Genomic DNA, 16,223 nt, shown 5'->3' with positions numbered 1-16,223 from the left:
GAGGGGGCGCAGACAGGTGGAGGGTGTGCCCGGGAGGGCGGGGGCTGCACCGGGCCGCGGGTGGGCGGCGCAAGCGGAACCCCACTCCCCGGGCGGGGGCCGGGGATGGCCGGGGGCGGGGAGGGGGTGCGGCGGAGTGTAGGGGCTTCTGCAAAGAGCAACCCCACGCGCCCCTCCACAGGGGCGTCTGCTCCCCGACGCCCCGCACTCTGGCTGGGCTCCCGCCTCCAGCCCTCCAGCCTCCCAGCGGCGTCCAAGCCCCGCGTCTGGCGGCAGTGCTCGGCCCGCCCGCTCGCGGCTGGCCGGAGGGGCGGGGCCGGGGCGGGGCGGCCGGCGCTGATGTAATCCCGGCGCCTGGGCGGAAGGATATGGAGCGCGCCCGGTTGGCGGGGCGCTGAGGCCAGTTGCCGGGTAACGGAGCGGAGCGGCCGCGGCGCGCCGCCTCCCGCCCTCCGCCGAGTGGCGCCGGAGCCGCCGCCGCTTTACGTAAGGCGCAGGCCAGGGCCGCCGGCGCTCGGCTGCGGTCGGAGCCCTCGCAGCGAGAGGAGGCGCCCCGGCCGCCGCGCCGCCCGGCCGCTCGGCAGGTACCGCGGGCGGGCCGGGGCGGGCATGGCGGCGGCCCTGGGCCGGGTGGGCGCGGGCCGGGCAGGCCGCCGCCGTCGCGGGGCTCCGGGGCCGGCCTGAGGGAGGCCAGGCCGCCGCGCCGGGCCGCGGGCTCCGCCAGGACCCCGGCCGGGTCCCGGGCGTGCGGGGGGCTGCGGGCCGGGGACCCCGTCCCGGGGACCCCCGCCGTCCCGGCGCCCGGCCGCGGCGGACGATGAGTTCGCACAATGGGCCGGTGTCGCCGCGCTGGGAGCGGCTCTCTGGGGGAGGCGAGGCGGGAGCGGACGTGGGGCCGGGGCGTGGGGCCCGAGGGCGGCGGCGCGGGAGTGCGGAGTGGCCGGCCGGCCGGCGGGTGGGCGCTCGCTGCGCTGCCCTCGCCCCGCTCGGCGCCTCCGCCCCCTCCCCTCCAGCATTGTCCTTTAGGGGCCCGGGCAGGGAAGCCGCCGGCGGGGGAGGGGCCTGCGGGCGGGGCCGGCGCTGACGGACGGGCGCGCGGGCCAGTGGCGTGGCGCGCGCGGGGCGGGCCTGTCGGGGGCGGGCCGGCGGCGGGGCGGGTGCGGCGCAAGGTTTGGCGAAGGTTACGCCCGCCGCGGGAGGGACGGGCACGCAAAGTCACCCGCGGCCGCGGCGGCCGAGCGCCTGAGCCCACACGCGTGCCCGGCGGCCTTCTGGGGCCCTCCGCTCCTCCCCGCCCGAGGCTCGGGGCTGTCGCGTGTGAAATGCTGCTTACTGCCCCGGGATTTAGCGGGCGGTGCGCAGGTGACAGGGCCTGCCCAGCTCCTGGAGCAGACCCCCAGATCGTGGCAGAAGCCACTTCTGATTTCTCTTTCACCGCCTTTCAGTTTTTGTCCTCTATGTGCAGGCTCTGGATACTTAACGTAGTAAAACGTATAGGAGGTTAAGCGGGGAGGGGGGCATGCGTTTCGTTGGAATAATTTAAGTAAATGTGGTTCCTGCTAATAGTTACCTGGGCTGGGTACTTGGATATCTAGGTTGGATGCTTCGTCCAAGTTCCTAAGAATGGGTTTTACATCTCTGGGTCTTTGCTTGTGTAAAAAAAGGGCGGAAGAAGATTGGTAAGAGGATGGGGGCAAGCAGTTTTGATAATAGGTGATGCTGTCGATAAAACTGTTCAATCACATCCCCCAGCTAGATTCCTCCTATGCCATGTAAGACCCGTGCTGGAACACCTTGACTATTTCACAGACTTTGAACGTAAAAGGGGAAAAATCTACCACTCTGCATCCTGAAGGTCAAATATTCTCCCATCAGTTATTTTGAATTGATCCTTTGGTAAATGGGTCTCAGGATCTTTATGCCATTTGTTTGTAACAAAAACTGTTTCCGAAATTGTGCCTTTGCGTACCTTTAGGTAAGCTTCTTGCAATTAATACTACTTTTTATATTGTAGATTCAGTTGCTCTACTTGCTAAATAGTGAATCTTTAATAATTCAAAAAGTAGTTTACTGCTTCAGTTAGGGAACATCTATAATGGTTTTTACATCAACGTAAAACATTTTTTAAAGTTTTTAAAAATTACATTAGTGCTAGTGTGTCAAAGCTTCAGATTCCTTTCTTAGCTTAAAGCTTCGTTTTCAGGCTCCTCCCCACCCCTTCCTGTCCACACTTTGCCTGGCCACCAGCGTCATCTGTCCTCAGCACAGATCAGATCTTGCCAGTCTCTGGCTCAGAAAGCTTCTAAGACTGCCTGTTGTTTGGAGACTAGAATTCAGACCCACCAGCGTCACATTCAAGACCCCTCACAGTCTGGCCCCAGTCCTCTCTGAACTTTACCTGTCTTCTTTGTCCCCTTTCCACACTGTCCCTCCAAGTGAGACTACTCTTTTCTCTGAACATGCCCAGCTGCTTCATCCCATCTGTGCTCACAGCCTTTTCTCTGAGTGAATGCCCCATCTCACTCCCACCCCCTCCAGTTTTTAAAAGTCCGAATCCCATCTTATGTCCTCTCTGGAGCTCTTTGGAAATCCTCTCAAGATGAATTGTTCATTTCTGCAGTCATAATCCTCTATTTTTACTTTCATTATTGTCTATATCACACATTGTGTATGTTAAACTCTGGCTGTGGTAACCGTATCATTATTTTGCTCCTACCACCTTGCTCAGGGGTTTAAACATGAAAGTGCTCAAATGTTTGCTAAATAAAGTCAAAGTCGGTATCCACCTCATGGAGTATATTATAAAGTATTTTAATAGCAAACATCAGAATACCAACCACAACAATGGAAATGCAGTTTTATTATGTTGAAGATAGTTGATACTTAGCATATTTCTTTTCAATTATTTTTGATCTTTCACAGAATACCAAGTGGTATCTTTATACAAAGTGGAAACAACCAGCTGTCCCATCTGTGTCTAAACTTTCAGGGTCCATGAGCCTACACTGCTGACAGTGAAGTCACTGTTCCCTGTCTCTTGAGTAGGGGAAACCAGAGCACAAGTTTTAAAATATTCCTTACCTTTGAAATATAATTGCACTCCCAGCAGATTACGTGCATTTTGTTTAAAACATTTTTGGTGGGTTTTTTTTTTTTGAGATTTATTACACTCATAAAAAGTAATTTGCTTTTGGGGGGCTTATTTAAAGAACACTAGACCTGGATTTGAAAGACTCAGGTTTGTGTCTTGGCTCATCTCACTTCCTGGGTCACCATGGGCAAGTCGGTAAAATTGCTCTTGGACTTTAGTTTCTTTATTCTGTGAAGTGAGAACAGTCTTGTCCATGCTACTTTTGCCTTGCAGTGTCGCTTAAAGTGGCTATACTTTGTGCACTGCATGTGCTTGTTCAGGTAGAAGGTAGTAAGGTGTCTTACTTCACAGCACATTTGTCCTCCGTGTTACCCTGGCTGGAAACTTGTTTTAAAAAACTTTTTTTAAAATGCCATCTCTTTTTCTTTCTTTCTTTCTTTTTTTTTTTTTGAGGAAGATTGGCCCTGAGTTAACATCTGTTGCCAGTCTTCCTCTTTTTCTTTTTTCTCCCCAAAGCCCCAGTACGTAATTGTATATCCTAGTTGTAGGTCCTTCCAGCTCTTCTATGGGGGATGCCGCCTCAGTACGGCTTGATGAGCGGTGAGTAGGTTTGCGCCCAGGATCTGAACCACCCAGGATCTGAACCAGCGAACCTCGGGCCACCGAAGCGCAACATGGGAACTTAACCGCTACGCCACCAGGCCTGCCCCCACAGGCTGGAAACTTTTTGAGTCTTCGCTTTCTGAACCAGCTTTTTACCGGGTCTGCCTCCACGTGTCTTTTCCATCGATCTTTTCCTTAGCCGTTCCTCTGCCCCTGCCCTCCCAGAGGCTTTTATAGTTCTTATGTAGATTGTTACTGTAGGCCTGCCAACTGGCCTCCCTTTCTCTAGTCTTTCCAGTTCTCCTGTGTTCTATTACCAGAATTATTCAATATCTAAATCAAATCGTATCATTCCCCTTCTCCTCCAAATATACAGAGATTCTCAACATTTCCTCCCATTCCATTACACCTGTGGGGTATGACCTGGTTCTGTCCGTAGGCTTACTTCTACAAAGATTATCACCTTGAAGGCACTGCCATCTGGCCCCAGTTGAGAGTTAGTGTTAAAGGGTTAGGAAATCATTCTAAGACCTGTGCTGTCTGGCCTCATTCTAACTTTTAGCTTCATATTTTACTGCATCTCTCTCATCACCTTGTATTTCAATGCTAGACCTCTGGCCATTTTCATGGTCGTTTGTCCAATTCCTTTACTCTGGAATGTCCTTTCTGCCTTTTTCTTCCTATCAAAATCCTTAATACTGAAGGCTTGACTTAAATGCTTCACTTCTGTGAAAGAAGCTTCCCCTGATTTTCGGAATAAACTCATGGTTCTTCTTCCACACGGTGCTTGACTAATGCCTCCAACTCAGCTGTTTTTTCCTTTTGACTTTTTAGTTTGTTCTTTACATGTAAGTCTTTCCTGAATTATAAACTCCTTCAGAGAAGAGAGGAAAGTCTTGTCCATTGCTCATTCTCTCTAGTGTGCAGCGTTGTCCTTTACATAGTACTTATTCATTAAGTGTTTGACTGAATTAATCAGTCTGCGCTCTCTGATTTCAGCAGAGGGGGTAGAGCTGGAATGGCCTTATGTGAGAGTTTCATGAATCCATGTGACACACTCGGAATAGGGCCCAACACGTAGTAAGTGGCAGGTTTTAGCTATTGGGAGCAAGTGTAGAGAACACCAGTGGTTGAGTAGGTTGATTGATTGTATATGCTGGCTTACTGTAACAGTGTTCACAGATTTATTTCTGGTTCGTGTGTGTAAAGAAAAAAATCATTTGGCCTCTCCCATTGCACCTCTCGTCTTTGCTTAGTTTTGAGAATAAGCAGAAAAGTGAGTATTTGGTTAGAGAGGGCTTTTGCACAAGCAGATTCATGGTGATGGTCCTAAATTATTCAGGAGACAGGCAAACCTATCTGCAGATGAGGCAGGTTTTTTGCATGTGGCTTAAGAAAGTCAGTGGAAAATGGAAATTATCAAATTTTACACTATATATTATTTTTCAATAAACTGTTTTCATTTTAATCTTATATCTTAAAGTAATTATTCATTAAGCAATAGAATCTTCCTATTTAGTATTTGGAATGACTGTTGAAATTCTGTTTTTGATATCTCCAGAGCTTTTCCCTGTCACCAGGCTTTTTCCATAGCCCTTTCTCTCTTCCTTTGTCTTAACCCCTGGCTGGATAGGGAGAAACTAAGTGAGGAAAACCAGCTATGATTTTGAAACTTTTAATTAGGTATTTAGTTACCATTTTTAAGTTCACGTGCATTACTGATTGACAAGTTGTATCCAGAAACTTTAAAAGGTGGTATCTGTTGGGTCTAACATAGTACAGCATTCCCTGCTTGAAGCAATGTAAGAATATGTATTGATCGCTATTTAACTTACATCGACTATATTTATGATTATGAGCTTTTTTTTTAATCATTGGAATTCTGTATATTCCTAATAAATCTTTCTTAAAACCTGCCCCAAAGAATTGAAGATGATAGGGCTATCCCAGTGGATGAACTAGTTTCTGTATTAGAAATAAAGGTAATAATTAGAGATAAATAATTGCAAAAATGCTTGAGAATGTGTTGCTTCGTGTGTGTGTTTCTAGATAGTCATGAAGGAATACAAGTTCTGTGAATACAGGCACTGTGAGTGTGTGTGTGTGTGTAGTTCTCTCGTGACCAGAAGCGAGCCTAGGCACTGTGTGTCTGTAGTCTATACTGTGTCTGATACAGGGGAGTGGTCACTTAGTACATATTGAAATGAAATGAGCCAGTCACCTGTGGAGAAAAACATAACTTGCAGATAAGTGCAAGGAAATGTGCCTCAATGCATTTTCAGATTTCTTTTTTGGTAATATGGTTGTTACCTCAATAATGGGAGGAGGTAAAAAGTGGAGAGGAATTTATTTTCCCTTTCAGGCAAGAGTTTGTTTCTAGCTCAATTAGGTTTTCCAAAGTACTTTGGAATCTTAATAGCCAGTGTAACTATTTGAAAATTGCCCAGTTTGTGGATTTGTTCAAGCCCCCCTTTTTTTTCTTCAGTTACTAGCCTTTTCTTAGGTGTCTAATTAACATTTTGCTGTTTGTTAGCCTCTTCTCTGAGGATTTTAATGGAGAGAACGTTGAAATTGAATAGACACATTTTTTATCTTTTTTTTGGTGGTGGTGGTTATTTGCCACTGCTTTCTTTGGTTACCACCATAGATAAGTGAGTACTGATTGTATTTTTGTTAATAATTTTTTGTTAGTACCATCGGAGTTTCTTATTTTTATAAATTTTAAAGCTGAATTTAAAACTGTTAGGGTATATTTTGTATGATTTACCAAAACATTGTTTTGAATATAAGTAATTGTTATAAAGCCTATTTATTTTTTTCAAGTACACGTTAAAAAATACCGGCCCAGTGACATAGCGGTTAAGTGCGTGCGCCCCACTTCGACGGCCCAGGGTTCGCAGTTTCGGATCCTGGGTGTGGACTCATGCACCGCTTGTCAAGCCATGCTGTGGCGGCGTCCCATATAAAGTAAAGAACGATGGGCATGGATATTAGCCCAGGGCCAGTCTTCCTCAGCAAAAAGAGGAAGATTGGCATCGGATGTTAGCTAAGGGCTGATCTTCCTCACACACACACACACAAAAAAAGTTAAAAAGCAGTAAATTATAAGATGAAAAGTAAATCTCCTTCACTCCCCTTCCATCCTGTACTCATCTTGAAAAACCACTGATAATTTTTTTTCTATGACATCCAAGAAACTTATGCCTCTATTTCTAACAAATGGAGTCATGGTGGAGAGCGTTCTGTGTTTAAACAAACACTAAACTTTGTATCCTGGAGTGCTTTCCGTATCAGCACATATAGATCTACTTCACTGTGTTTTTTAAATATATTCCATTGTGTGAATGTGCCAGAATTTATTTATCTAACTAGTGAAGGTGATGGGAGGGGCTTCCATGTTGTTGTTGTAACACAGGGCTGCAGTGAACATTCTTAGACATATGTCCTGGTGAACTTTCATGAGTAACCTCCTTACTCTAAGCAATCTGAAAAACTGACCACGTTTCTAACTTCTCTCATATCATTGATCATGTTAAAATTTTTCTTGGCGGCTATATTAGTTTTAATAGTTTTAGACATTAGGATGGATATTTTCTTCTCTAAAGTAGTCCTGTGATATAATTTTGTACTATTAGGGAAGATAAATTCTTTGTCTTGCACATTAAATGTTAGGATAATAAAGATTATAAAGTCTCAGGGTCGACTTCATGAGCCAATAACTTGTAGAGTCACACAGAGCCCTCACTTGGTTTAATGCTCTGCTGTCACAATCTTGATATTGTTAATAACTTTGAACGAGGGGCCTGCATTTTTCAGTTTGCACTGGACCCCGCAAATTATGTAGCCAGTCCTGTAAAGACTTTTTAAAAGAAGCATATAAAAGTAAGAGTCCCTCATCGTCATGCCTCCCAATCCTGCTTCCTGTGAGTGACTGCCACTAACAGTTAAGTTTATCCACTTGGAGACTTCAGAATGCATATATAACCTCACCCATGTCATGCTTATCTTTTTAAAAAACTTCTGGGGGCCGGCCTTGTGGCTTAGTGAAGTGCTCGCACTCCGCTACTGGCGGCCCGTGTTCGGATCCCAGGCGCGCACCAACGCACGTCTTGTCCGGCCATGCTGAGGCCGCGTCCCACATACAGCAACTAGAAGGATGTGCAACTATGACACACAACTATCTACTGGGCTTTGGGGAGAAAAAGGGAAAAAAAAGGAGGAGGACTGGCAATAGATGTTAGCTCAGGGCCAGTCTTTCTCAGCAAAAAGAGGAGGATTGGCATGAATGTTAGCTCAGGACTGGTCTTCCTCACAAAAAAAAAAAAAACTGCTAAACTGAAATCCATGCAAAGTCAGTGTATATTTTCTTGAAAAACTCCATAATGATCCAGAATGCTACAAACTTTAGAAATTTTTTTAAAAGGGGCTGTAAAAAGCTTAGCCGTAAGAAGTTGGTACTGAACTACATTTTTAGATTTTGTATTTGTTTTTTTTTTTAAAAAGTACTTTCCTTGAAGCATTCAGGAACAGCTTAAGTTTGAGAGTGTTAAGATACCTATCTCTGATGAGATTTCACTTTCTAAAATCTAGTAAAATAAACCCATCATAGGTAAGTCAGGAATGAAAATAAAGTGTATTCATCAGTTAGGCTCAGTTGAACAAGGGATTCACTAGTAGGTATATAGGATTATTTGAGGCTTTATTTAGTTAAAAAGTCGTCCCAATTCTTGGTGAAGGGGAAAGGTAAAGGATTCTTAGAAGTACCTATGGAAAATGGGTAAGGAAGAGAAGGAGCTCACACTGTTAAAACGGTTCCTATGAGTCAGGCCTCGTGTTAGGGACCTTAGTAAACTATTTCATTTAATCCTCCTACAACCTCTGAGGGAGGTGGGATTATCTTCATTTTACAAATGATGAAGCTGTGGCTCAGGGATCTTAATCTAAGCTTACAAATAATATATGGCAGAGCAGGAACCCAAACTTCTAACCTGGCGACTTCAAGTTCATGTTCTTTCCACTGCCCTACTCTTCCTAGAGTTTTGTTTATTCACACAATACTTGTTGACTGCCCAGATGATTAGACATGCGGGAGATTTATTGGGGTGATTGCCTGGGAAGGGAAAGAAGGAGGGAGCAGGAGTGCATAGGAAGAGCCTTCCACCCTCCACGAAGATGTGACTCTGTGCAAGGAGAGAGGGGAGGAGGGAGGGACTGGATGGGAGCAGCCTCAGGCCTGGGCAGTTTTTTTTTTGTTTTTTTTTTTTGTGTGTGAGGAAGATCAGCCCTGAGCTAACATCCATGCTAATCCTCCTCTTTTTGCTGAGGAAGACTGGCTCTGAGCTAACATCTATTGCCAATCCTCCTCCTTTTTTTTCCCCAAAGCCCCAGTAGATAGTTGTATGTCATAGTTGCACATCCTTCTAGTTGCTGTATGTGGGACGCGGCCTCAGCATGGCCAGAGAAGTGGTGCATTGGTGCGCGCCCGGGATCCGAACCCAGGCCACCAGTATCAGAGCTCGCACACTTAACTGCTAAGCCACGGGGCCGGCCCAGGCCTGGGCAGTTTTGAGCAAATCTTGGCCGGGCTGATGGGGGGTCTGCATCAGGCAGGGAGGCCTGGGTCCAGTACCCCTTCCTCGTCAGCATTAGCATTGCTGGGGGCACCCTGGGGGACTCGTGGCCTGATGTCCTTGCTCTGGTGGCTTTGAATGTGCAGCAGCTAGAGGCTGTGGGTTAGCTTGGCTCTGCATAGCAGGTTCTCTTGAAGGGCCTTCTCAGCTGGGCACCCCCATGGCCACCACACGCAGCCATTTCTGTGCTGGTGGTGTTGGGGGAAAGACTGACAATACAAGTAAGCAAATGGATATGTATGTCCAGTGAAAATTCGTGCTAAGAGGAAAAATGGGGGTGTTGTGTTGTATAGGGTAAATAGGGAAGGGCTCTCTAATAAGATGACGCTTGAGCTGAGACCTGAAGGAAAGAAGGGAGAAAGATGTGGGGATATGTGAGGAGCAGAGCATTGTTCAGGAGGAGGGCAGAACAAGTGAAAGACTCTGATTCTGGATGCGTTATGAAGGTAGAACTAAGAGGATTTGTGGATGGATTGGATATGGGATGTGAGAGGAGGAGGAGGAGTCCAGATGATGCGAAAGCTTTTGGCTTGAGCAGTGGAAGCGTGGAGTTGCCCTTGACTGACGTTGGGAAGGTCATGGAAAAGAGGGTGGTGGTGAGAATTCAGAGTTTGTTTGTTTGTTTATTTGTTTTTAAACATGTTATAAATTGAGATGCCAATTAGAAACCTAACTGTCTAGTAGCTTGATGGCTCTAGAATTCTGGGGATCGTGAGAGAGAAGCAGCGTAGAGATAAAGTTTGGAGTAATCGCTACATGGATGGTATTTCAAATTACGGCACTGGAGATCAGGTGGGACTCTGCTGCTCAGAAAGGTAGCCGTGCACCACATGTGGCTTTTGAACACTTGAAAAGTGGCTAGTTTGACTTGAGATGTGCTGTGTCAAATATGTACCAAATTTCAAAGACTTAGTATGGGAAAAAGAATGTAAAATATCTTATTAATAGTCTTTCACTTTGATTATATTTGGAGTGATAATATTTTGGATCTATTGAGTTAAACAATATATTAAAATTAATTTCACCTGTTTTTCTTTTTTTAATATGACTAACTAGAAAATTGTAAATTACATACGTGTGACTCACATTTTGCTATTGGACAGCGCGGATGGAGGAAGTGACTGTGGCTAGAGAAGAAGTCCAAAGACTGAGCCTGCAGAGCTAGGGAAGGAGGAGGAACCAGCAGGGGAGCCGGAGAGGGCGGGGCGCCGGGGAAGGGGGGCGGGAACAGTGATAATAGTCATGGCCTGCAGGCAACTGAGCGTCACTAATGTTTCTCTAGAACTCGGGTAAAAGGCAAGTGCTGGAGAGCACCTGGGCCTAACCACTATATATGTAATAGAGGGCTTGGCTCTTCAGAAGTGAGCAAGTCTTGGAAATGGTCTGTGGGCTGAGGATCTTGCCCTGTACTGTTGTTTTTTTTTTTTAAAGTGAGTCTTACCAAGACAAGAATGCAAGCCTGTTCAGCGGGAGCTATAATGTAGCCTCTGCAGAATCAACCTTGGCAGCAGGAAGAAAGCGCACGTTTAGAGGATTTGACGCAGTTAATGCAGGCAGATGACTCGAATGATCCTCAAAGTCTTGGTCTCAAGGCTTTCTTGCATCTTGCAGCCTCCACTTGATGAAACTACCATAAGAAGATCTTACCTTCTTTTTCTGATTCTCAGCTCCGTAGGGTAGCTTTCAGTGTTCAGTTAGGCCCACTGAGTGGACTTAGCTACCCTGAGGGGAGGGCTTTGTTACTCTCTTTATCTAAATTTATAATCTGGTTCTCTGGTTTAGGTCTTGGTCATTTGGCTACTTAGTCAGCATGATTTGAAACCCCCCCCCCCCCCCATCTACTTCTGTCCTGATCATCTCACAGAGAGCCAGGGCGGAGGAACAGGCTTGGGCTGTTCACTGACAACAGTCAGTCTGAGAACCTTCCTGGTGCCGCTTGTCGGCTTCTTTTTACTATGTTGGCAGCTGTATCGGTACAGTATCAGGCAGATATTTTTTCCCTTAGACATTATACTTTTTTCTTCTGCATTTCATTCTCCCATTTCCAAAAAGACACACACATTTAGGAATGATGTTTATAACAGTTTTCTCCCTAGCCATGCAATAGAAACTGTCATGGAAACTGAAACTCCTCTGAGTGGAACTTACTTGGGCCTTGCCAAGGCAGGCAAAAGATTACCTTGAAAAGGATCAGGTAGCACCCTGCAGTCTGCCGTTGGCTAGAGTGGGGTAAGAGCTGCTCTTGCTTTCTCTCTGGCTCAGGGTTCAGGTCTGTCAGCTTCTCACAGTGCCTCCAGGCCTGTGGGGACAGTGAACAGTAATGGCCAAACCAAAAACTTTGATTAAAAAGGATATGCTAAATGCAAAGTAAAAAGGCTTTAAGTAAGGCTTTGCTTTGATCCTTCAAAATTGTGTGACGGCAAGGCTACAAGTTAGTTGAGGGGTGAATGGTATGATGGAAAGCTTCAGAGCTAGACTCGCAATGGCCCTGGTCTTGACTCACCATGGGACCCTGAATACATGTGAAAGTTCTTAATCCATAAAATGAGGAGGTTTGGCTTAGCTCAGTGTTTTTTATGCTGTGAAAGTAATGTCTAGTGGAGAGTAGATACTCAAATATTTATTGAATGAATGAATGAATAAAAATTCTAGAGAGCCTAGGTACTTAAGGCATGAGGCAGGGGGTGGGGAAATGGATGTCTGGGCAGTTCCTCCACTCCTCACCTGCACCACTTTCATCTGTTTCAGGTGTAGTATTGGGTTGTACTACTTTGAGAAATGTCTGAACAGCACTAGATGATCTCTCTGAACATAAAGATGGCATGCTTCTGATGCTGACACCAACCTATGTCTTTCTCCTCACTGTCACATACTATATACTTTTTACTAAAATAAAAGTTGCAGGAGAATAAATGCAGTTTCAATCAGACATAGGGTAGGAAGTGCTGCAAAGGTGCTGTATTAGTTTCCTAGGGCTGTTATAATAAAGTACCACAAACTGGGTGGCTTAGAACAATAGAAATTTATTCTGTCACAGTTCTGGAGGCTAAAAGTCTGAAATGCAGTTGTTGGCAGGGTTGGTTCCTTCTGGAGGTTCTGAGGAAGGACCTGTTCTGTGCCTCTCTCCTAGCTTCTGGTGGTTATCAGCAGTCTTGGGCATTCCTTGGCTTGTGGGTACATCAGTCCAGTCTCTGCCTCTGTCTTCATGTAGCATTCTCCTCTCTGTGTGTCTTTCTAAATTTCCGTCGTCTTCTAAGGACATCAGTCATTGGATTAGAGTCTGAACAGTGGTGGATTAAAAACGAATAGTAGTTGTAAGAGAATGAAAAGGAGCTACTAATAGAAAGTGACTACAGTGCTTAGGACTTTGGTTAGCATATCCATGTGCTTAAACATAGAACTAGAGTCTCCGTAGACGTGGATTCAGATTATCTGCAGAGCAAACAACAATGCAGGCCTTTGAGAATGATCATTTTGTGCATGTGCTGAAGTCACATTCTCTTAGCACTTGAATCTGAGGGGGGCAGTCTGTTGCTGTATGTGTCACAAGTTGGATTCCTTGGGAGGTGAGTTCTCTGGAAAGCAGCTGCAGAATGTTGGTCAAGAAGTACCCCTGGGGTCCACACCCATAGAAGGAGGAGGAAGTTGGGCTACCCTGCATGCCCAAACACAGCCTTGGTCAACCTCATGGGGAGCTGTGAAGCCAGACTAGCCCTTCAGAATTGCCCCAGGTTGGACCAAATGACCAGAGCTGTATACTCTCGTCAGGCAATCGTTGGATGTGGAGCACGCCAGGGAAGGGGCAAGATGTTGGCTGGGGCAGCTCTCTGCAGCTGAGGCAGTCCCTGAAGGGGCTGACAGGGCACTCCTGGCAGCTGGCAACGTGTCCTTCAGTTGGGGGTCTGGGCGGTACATCACAGTCACAGTGTCTGCCACAGTTGGACAGTATTTCTTAGAAAATTTTTTTTTTTTAATTTTTCCCCCAAAGCTCCAGCAGATAGTTGTATGTCATAGCTGCATATCCTTCTAGTTGCTGTATGTGGGACGCGGCCTCAGCACGGCCGGAGAAGTGGTGCGTTGGTACGCGCTTGGGATCCGAACCCGGGCCGCCAGCAGCGGAGCACGCGCACCCAACCGCTAAGCCACGGGGCTGGCCCCTTAAAAAATTTTTTGATTGCTTTGATTTGACTCATTGGGTGGCCTTCTGGAGAAGTATAGGGGAAATCTGTTCCCTTTTCTTTATGGCTTTCCTCAACCCTCCCCTCCGTCATTACATATGTATATATGTATTTATGTATATGTATGTGTATGAACAGAGGTTTAGTACACATTAAGCTTTTCTTTCCCAGATTAAACATACTGGTTTCTTTAAACTTATTTCACATGGTATCCATGCTGACCTGCTCTTTTCTTGGTAAGGTCGAGACTTCGTTGGTTTTCTTTAGCCGTCTGTCTGCACATTTTCAGATATTTATCAGTGGCATTAAGGTCCCCGGAGCAAGAGGTCGTTCTCCAGTTTTCAGAACCTATTTCATGTGAATTTAAAACTCTCAGTTCATTTCATTGTACCTCTCTTTTTCCCCTGTTGGATTTGTCCTGCTTTGATGTTTAAAGGACCTCTTAAGGAATCCACGGTCAAATTGGACTACCTGAGAGCAGAACGTGATTCCTGGAAAGCCAAAGTTAAATGCAGACTCTTGCTGCTGAAGCCATCCCCTTGGCCAGAGGGGTCCTTCTGGGTAGTTGTGAGTTGCTCTCAGCTGGTCTGTAGTGGTGAAGAGTTTGGCTCTGGAGTTAGCTCAGCCTGCTTTCACATCCCAGCTCTTCCTCTTTCTTGCTTTTTTGGGGAAATTAATTTTCTCTTCTAAGTTTCAGTTTCATCATCTGTAAAAAGGGAATAACAACAGTATCTACCTCATAGAGTTGTTAGAATGAAATGAAAATACATGTAGAACACTTAGGTAGTGAGGATTCGATAAATAACCTGCTTCTGCTGTTGCTGGAAGAAAAACACGTGATTAGGAAGAAAGTGTCTCTGTTCACTAATTCTAGATATAGGTGACTGAGCTGTACCTCTGATCTTAGCAAACTTCAAGTAGAAGGAAATGTTCTTAACTCATAAAGAATGTCTAACACAGCAAACCTACAGAGAACATGAATCTTAATGAGGAAGTGTGGACACACTTCCTGTGTAATCTGGTACAGACAGAGGACATCCCACTGCTACCACCTCTCTTCACCGTCCTGCTTCTCCAGCCGACACAGCAAGAGAACAGCATTAACAGGCCTAAGGATGGGAATGTTAGAAACACAAAAGTGTTGTCATTTACAGATGATGATTGTGTAGAAAACCTAAGAGAATCTGTAACCTGTTGTCTAGGAATAACTCTAACAACCAAAGTTTGTGTGTTGAAAATAAAAGTTTATTTGACAGACATAAAAGGAGACTTAAATGGAGAAATAGCCCTTGTTCATAAATAGGAAGACTCCATACTGTAAAGCAGTCAGTTCTCCTCAAATTGATCTATATATTTAATGCATTTCCAATCAAAATCCCAGCAGGGTTTCTGATAGAATGTGATGGGTGATTTTAAAGTTACAAGGAGGAGCAAAGGGACAAGCATAGGGAAGACAGTCCTGAAGAAGAATCTCGAGACTTCATGCGAAGTTTCTAGTAATTAAGACGGTGTGGTTTTGGCGTAGGGAGGAATGTATTGAGCACACAGAGCCCCAGTCAGACCTGTGGTTATATGGAGCTTTGACTCAGGAGAGAAGTGCTGTTACAGATGGGGCTGGAGGGATGAGCCATAAGTGATGGTGGACAATGGTTTTCTGTATAGAAAAAAATGAAATTAGATACCTTCTTCACAATTCCATTTCACTAATTCTAGATATAGTTAACTTGTAGATGGATTAAGGACTTAAATGTTTAAATAGGTTTTATGAGGTTGTATTGTGATGACAAAAAACCCAAATCTCAAACGTTTCTTCCTGGTCACATCACACCTTGGTGGCTGCGAATAGGCTGCCGTGGCTCTGCTCCACGTGTCTTCTCGTTCTGGGACCCATGCTGAGAAGGCTGCCCCATTTGGGACATGCTGTTCCTGTGATACCAGAAGAAGAGGCCAGGCTGAATCACATGGTCACTTTTAAAGCTTCTGCTTGGACATGGTGTATGTCACGTCCACTGCAGTCCATTGGCCAAACCAGTCACGGGGGCCAGTGCTGGGGCAGATACTCAGCCTGTAGGGAGGCACTGCCAGTCCGTCCCATGGTGACAGCAGGGACTTGCTGTGTAAAGGAATGTGTAGGGGAAGGGATAGTTGGGAACAGTAATTCAGCCTGCCACAAATATGAGAAGAAAAACTTGAATACTTGTAGAAGAAAATAGAGACAAGTATCTTTCTGACCTTGAGGTAGGGAAGGCTGTCTGAAGACAGTGTTCTCAAACTTTAAAGTACTTTTATCATCTGAGGAACTTGGTAAAATTCGGATTCTGATTCGTTGGGTCTGGAGTGGGATCTGAAAGTCTGCATTTCTAACAAGCTCCCAGGGATACTGCTCATTGTTAATAAGGTGCTCATTATTAATGAGGGACATGTAAGTTAAATCTCCAATGAGGTATTTTTTTACACTCACTACATTGATAAAAATTAACAGGTCTCTGAGTACCAAGTACTAGGATATGATTTGGGATAACTTATATACCTTGCTGATTGGAGTATAATCCTGGTAAGACCATTTTGGGAAGTAATTTTACATTATCCTGCAGAATTCACCATTTGTATCTTCTATAACTTGGCAGTCCCACCTCTGGGTATATACTCAGGAGAAATGTATACCAGGAGCCATATACAAGACTGTTCATAGCTTTCGTGTTTATAATAGCAAAATATTGG

At 45.6% G+C, this 16,223-nt stretch overlaps 1 protein-coding gene across 5 annotated transcripts in view; it reads left to right on the top strand.

Annotated features, from left to right (window-relative positions):
- The first annotated feature begins 432 nt into the window (after window positions 1–432).
- The window catches only part of KIAA0232 (KIAA0232 ortholog), an 84,830-nt gene continuing 69,039 nt past the window's right edge, over window positions 433–16,223 (top strand). For all 5 annotated transcript variants that reach the window (XM_087434886.1, XM_087434885.1, XM_087434884.1 and 2 more), the window contains exon 1: window positions 433–584. The gene's annotated coding sequence lies outside the window, so the exon portion shown is untranslated. The remainder of the gene's footprint in view (window positions 585–16,223) is intronic.

The sequence above is a fragment of the Ceratotherium simum genome, chromosome 8 (genome assembly GCF_057802395.1).
Source record: "Ceratotherium simum simum isolate JZ-2026a chromosome 8, ASM5780239v1, whole genome shotgun sequence".
Lineage (NCBI taxonomy): Eukaryota > Metazoa > Chordata > Mammalia > Perissodactyla > Rhinocerotidae > Ceratotherium > Ceratotherium simum.
This window is presented reverse-complemented; position numbering and strand designations above follow the sequence as displayed.